This window comes from Aptenodytes forsteri, unplaced genomic scaffold, assembly GCF_000699145.1.
Source record: "Aptenodytes forsteri isolate BGI_AS27 unplaced genomic scaffold, ASM69914v1 Scaffold483, whole genome shotgun sequence".
NCBI classification, from domain to species: Eukaryota; Metazoa; Chordata; class Aves; order Sphenisciformes; family Spheniscidae; genus Aptenodytes; species Aptenodytes forsteri.
In genome coordinates this window covers 225467-231775 of record NW_008795316.1, presented here as the reverse complement: position 1 = coordinate 231775, position 6309 = coordinate 225467, and positions in this window count along the sequence as shown.

The window sequence follows — 6309 nt, the reverse complement described above, 5'->3', positions numbered from 1 at the left end:
CCTGAAGAGGCAAGTGGCTTCCTCAGCACCTCAGGACAAGGTGTGCAGCAATAAACAGCTGTCAGAAAGGTGGAAGAATGAGAGTAATTAGTCTCTTTAATGCCAATTTCAGCCTGATCTTTCACACTTAAGAAAATGGTTACAATGATTTTCTTATTTTCAGAGGAGCTCATTAAGTAAGAATTAGAAACAAGATAGTATAGTGGATAAGAAAATTATTTCTGCAACAATATCCTGCCAAAATCCACTGCTCTGCATCTGCACTCCTCAGCCACCCACGCTACCAGACTTTCCCCTGTAGCATCCGTGCAGCAGCCAGAGCACCACACCAGCACATGTCACTCCCAAATGCACTGTCATCACCATCAACCACCACCTGAGCAATACTGTCCTGCCTAAACACAGGCTTTTCTGGCATGTGGAAGAAGAGGCTCCAGCCCCAAACCTTCCTACTCTCCAGAAATTCCTGAGCAAACACACTGTGGAGAAAGGAAGGAATCTTGGTACCACAGAAATTCAGGAACCTGAAGCTGAATGTTGCACAGCCTCATCCCCCACATAAGAAGCAAATATGCTTTGCTAGGATACAGCATTGCTCAGAAAAATCCACCACAGTTGGCAGAAATCCCTGGTAGCTGAGTCTCCTACACAGGTAGCACATTTTGGCCAAGTCTATTTGAAAGTCTGTCTCCAAGAGGAGCACAGCAAGAACTGAGCCACCGCACATCCCTCAGGGCTGCCCCAGGCAATCAGAGCCTTGCTCGGTCCCTCCTTGGGTCCCTAAGGCTGCACGTTGAGCAGAAACAGGCCAGTAATGAGCAGGTGTTCTTGAGAAAGGGCACCAGAGCTTCACAGACCCAAAAGGGCCTCTGGATAGTCACCCAGGTAGAGACTCAGTCAAAGCAAAGCCCACCTCCCCCTCACAAAGCACAACCAGGAGGAATTTGACCCTCTTGCTGGGCTGGGGACCTACACGCTGGAGCAGATGGGCCAGGTCTCTGAGGAAGCAATCCTCACAGCACACCGTTCACCCATGAGCTATAGATAAAGGCTTTCTTAGCTTATAACAGACTAAAAGATTACGACCTCCTTGTAGGCAACTTGTAGACAACAGCAATAGGCTAAATTTTGCATTCGATCATTAATGATAGATGCATTACTTATTTGGAATCATTTGCTTCATTCTACTAATTACATCACCACTACTAGCTTCTGATGATGCACAGCACTTGGAGTCATGTCCCAGGAGTCAGACCCTGTCCAGAGCAACACAAACCACAACTGCCAGCACCACAACTCAGCAGTGTAAGTGCTATTTCATTTCCCCAGGGAAAAACAGGCAGGTTTTGCCAAAAGCTGCTCACTGTCTTGCAGATACCACAAAGTCACGTATACTCTGGATGGCCAACATTTGGCACTCCTTCTGCACACTGCCAGATGTCCAGAGGGAGCTGGTGAAACCAACTATTGTCCCCCAAGGGCTCACTTAGCAGATTCAGAAGAAACTGGCACAGTGCTCTCGCATTCCTCCCACCCCAAGCACTTCTTGCATCTGCAACCCAACCTCCCTGCTGCAGGAAGAGGTAAACATCACGAGTTTCTGCCAGATCCATCAGCCAGGTCAGTGCTGGCCCAGCGCTCATGGCTCCACCAAGCAGTCCTCACTGACACTGCCAGAGCAAACAGCCCAGTGAAGAGAATCTGCATGGAAACTGGCCTCCCTCCAGAGCAGAGTGGCCCCTTCTCCCCCTCCTTGCCACAGCCCTGAACAGTTCATCTTCATCCCTCCAGGCACACAGCTGAGGGCAGAGGTGCCCCAACAGCTAGCCTTTGCTAGCTGTGCAACCAAAAACCAAGCAATGGACAGAAGAGGGCAGGAACCCCTTTCCTTGGAGGGACCAGTCCGTCAGGAATGGGGCTGAGTCAGGATGGGAACCCCTGAAGACAAGGACGGGGAGGCTGTCTCCCCTGGGGCCTTGTGCAGCAGAACAGCTACACATGGCTGCACTACAGACAAAGCTTCACTTTAATGCAAAACCAGAAGCTTTTAGCATCCTGCCTGGTAGAATCAAATTTTTATATCCTTCCATGCCTGGTAAATTCTGTTCACAAAGAACAAGAAAAAAGGAAGTAAAAGCCTTAATAAATGCTGGAAGAGCAGGGAGCTCACACCAACTCCCAGCCCAGCATAGCTCCTGGATAATCTAGGCGATAGTTTATTTTTCTCTCCAGTGTCATTTTCCCAGCTTGATCTCTACTGTCACAGTATGATGGTTTCACCCCATTAGCCTTGCTTAAAAAAGTGATCCCAGGACTGAGTGTTATTGCCCACATAAATCAGGAGGCTGTGAATACGGAGCACCTTTAAATAAACAGCTGATGGAAGTGAAGTTCCAGGATCATTATTAATAGCTTTTCATTTCTGTGTCCGCTGTGCTGTGACATTCTCTCCCAGTAGAAGGCCTCCGCTTCCTATCCCCAGTACATCTGATCCCATGAGTCCTCCAGTCAGAATGAATGACTGTACCTTTGTGTTAATTGCATAGCCCATTCCACAAACTGAATACTAATATTAACTAGCAAGAGGAGAAGAGTTTACAGACCAGGATCGATGGGACAGCTTGAAGAGAGGCACGCCAGCCCCACTGCCTTCCCCTGCGCACAGAGGTGAGGAGTGCTGGTCCTCTCGCCTCCCCTTAAGGAGGGGCAGATCCTGGCTCTTCCAGCACACACCAGTAAACGCTACAACACAGGACAAGGCCCTGCTCCACTTCTGTCCTGTCTGCCCAGGGAGTGTGCCCTGTACTGGCCAGACAGACCCAGGCTTTCCCTGCTCTGCCAGCTCCATCACATTTCTCACATACCCCTGCAAGTAGAATGATGCCTGCCACTCTCCGCATTGCGGACAACTCCTGGCTGAGTCCAAAGGGACACAGACCCTTGGGGAGGCAGCCACCTCAGAGCAGCCCCGTTAGTACTTATAGGTGCTGTTCAAAGACTTTACCTGGCCAGATCCAGTTTATTTTTCACTAGCATGCCTTGCCCAGGGAGGAATCACACTCCTCCTCCACCTTCAGCTATTAAGGGGCTCTCCTGAGAGCTGTAGGCAGGTGCATAGCAGCCCAGAGCAGATGAGAGCTCTAAATGCCGTGGGCAGATCTAAGGGCAGCAACAGCTAACACCAGAGAAAGGCAAATCACCCATTCCCCTCTCCAAGGGTGGTAAGCCTGGGATGGAACTAGACACCTCATCAAGAGGGACCTTGGCCACCTGCTCTGGGAGCCCCCTGCTCTGCTGTCTTCTGCCAGCACTGACATACAGGCACTCCCAGTCTGGATTCCCAAAATCTTCATGCCTAGGACCCAAGCAGAGTTGCCAATGCTGCTGCTGTGTCAGCAAGTGACATCATCCCCCAGGTCTGTGGTTCAGAAGAGAGACCAAGTTTCTCCTTTGTGCAGATACATCAGGAAACACCCTTCAAAGCCCAAAAGACAAGGAGATGGTTCTGCTGGCAGCCGGTCCCAATACAGGCACCAATGTAAGTGCAAGCAAAAAGGCTCCACAGTGGCAACAATGCCCAAGAAGAGGCTGGCATGGGCTTTATGGCCTCCCTGCTCTTTCTGCCCTTTACTGCAGAGAGACAAGAACTGAGGGTCCTGCTGCTACACCCCACCCCCAGTTTCATTTTACTATTCTTGAGTAATGACACCACATACAGGTCATGCTGCTCAAAGAGAATACACAGGGTAAGCAAGTACGCCAAGATGGCCTGTTGCTTCAGTGACCTTTGCTGTGTATAAATCAAAAGGGCTGCAGACAGCAGCAAACTCCAGGAACAGGTGATGGCTTTTGGTTTTACTGCCTGCTGCTTGCTCTTTCCCAAATCCAGTTCTCAGCAAGGAGATTCAGGACACAAGCACCAACACAGGCATAACAAAAGGTTCACCTATGAGAGCGCCAAAGTGGAAGCAAGAATCAGAAAACTGTGGACTGTGGCTGAACAAAGCTGAAAGAGACCACTATAGACAGGATGCATGTTTCTTGGAGGACTTTAAGAGGAAAAAAATTAAAGTGTTAAATCTGTCTCCTGATTTCAGAGTCCTTCCCTAGCTAGAGTCTGAATCACTGATATCATGATGGACTAGTAAGGCAGAGCCATGTCCTTTTGACAAAACAAGAACACCCTAGGTTTCTGGATATGATTCTGCAAGGCAGATACAGTACTAGCCTTCCCTCTGCAAGAAACTACAACCACTTTGTCAGGTGAAAAAAAAAAAAAAGAATTTTATTCCTCCTCCAGCCTTGTATTTGCAGACTGTGGACCAGCATCCAGCAGTCACATAGGACCCTTCAGCAAAGGAAATGTAGTGGGAACCACATATGCAAAACAAGACAGCCTCAGTGTATCACTAGAAATGCTGCTTTCCAACCACCAGACTTCAGCATCCTGTTGAAACATCAGCAATGTGCAAACTGCAGTTGAAAAGGAGAACATTTCTGAAAGCTCGAAGCACATGAACACAGCAGACTAGAACGGAATCTACAAGTAGCTTCACTTTAATGTCACTACCAAACCAATGGCACAATGAGGAAGGGACAGACTGGGAGCTCTGAGAACGACTCTGCTCAGCACAAGTGATAAAGGGAGATTAATTGGCCAATTCCTCAATCAGCCATAAGGGTTCAGGGCTTTAGTGTAAAACTCCATCAAACAAGACTGGCATCTTCACTTCTGACATTCCAGGATGGACACAGTGTGGGGTTTTGCACAGGTCATATTTCACAATCAGGCCCTCTGCCTCTGCCAGTCCTGGCAATAGTGAGACTATGAGAATCTTCTCTCTCAAGCGCACAGGCTTTGAAGGGTCTTTCCTGATGTATCTGCACAAAGCAGGGACCTTGGGGCCTTGTATGTACGTTCTAATGTTATTATTATCAAAAGGAATAAAGAGGGATATGGTGAAGTAAGAGGCAGAAAAGCAGCCCAGGGAACAAAGGGAGAAAGAGAGAGAGAGAGAGATTACAGTAGCAACAGGGAGAACAGAAAAGCAAATGGACAAAGTGCACGTGAAAGAATAGAGCCAAGGAGAGAGATGCATACACGTGAGCAAGTAGGATCATGCTGGAACACGTGAGCATGCATGCATGGAAGAGCGGGCACAGAAACCCACATGGGCAGGTGCAGACATTTGCAGCTCTGAGTCCTTCAGACCTACTGCACATTTGCAGCCTTTCACTGCTTCAGCAAGTGGCCTGCCCTAGAATGCCCCCGTGCACATGCAGGACTCCTGTGACCTAATTCACTCCATCCAGCACACAGTCCAACAGCCACTCAGTACTGGTGACAGTGAAAGATCTTCACAGCCAAAAAAATGGAAAGAAGTTGGCTCTGAGCACCCTCACCAGGAGCGCCCACCCTTTCCCCAAAGCATTCCATGCTTGAGAGGGGAAGAACTGGCAGCACATACGTACAGACACACTCCCACTTTCCCACACGCAAACATGGCTTTCTCTGGCTTTGTCATCCTCACACACGTGGTCCATTTGCATCCTGCTCTCTATATCACTACATTGCAGACCCTTGCTGTCTCTCCCCTTATTCCCTGGGCTGTTTCACTTCCTCCTCCCTCTCCAGACTGCTCTTCAGCTCATCTGATGACAGTCACATTAGAACTCATGCACATAGCCCCAAAGTCCCTAGTGTGCATCCAAGCAGGAACAGGTCCATTCAGAGCCCACCACCCCCAACCCAAGCAGCCAGATGTAAAAGTGCCAAAATCCTGAATTGCACAGGCACCTTTACTGCAGCCATGCTGTGCTATTCCCCTGCATGCTGCCGCATCAGCCTCCAGACCCCCATCACTCCCAACACCACAGGAGGTAAACACTGGACTGGCTGAAGCCAACTACGCTGAAGTCAACTGGGAGCACTGCAACGCAGACAAACGTGCTCCTTCATGTCCTCCCCTCCAAATAACCACCCTTCTCAGGCTGCTGGGCTGGCAGCAGCCTCAGGCAGAGTCTGGGTGTCCAAAGCCAAGCAGTGTCCAGCCAAAAAGCCATTCTCCCCCATGTTGGACTCAGAGCTGTACACATCTCTTGCCACGCACCTCTCCCATCAGACCTCACAGTGAATTGACACCAAAACTCACACCTGAATATGCAGTCACTGTGATTCAAAAACAGAATAACAAGACACAGCTGCCCTGAGCAAGGCTGATACCAAACTTTTGAGAGGTTTAGGACTGAGCCAGACACAAGCACTGCGTCTGTCCAAAAAACTTATCAAACACTTCACATGCCAGCTAG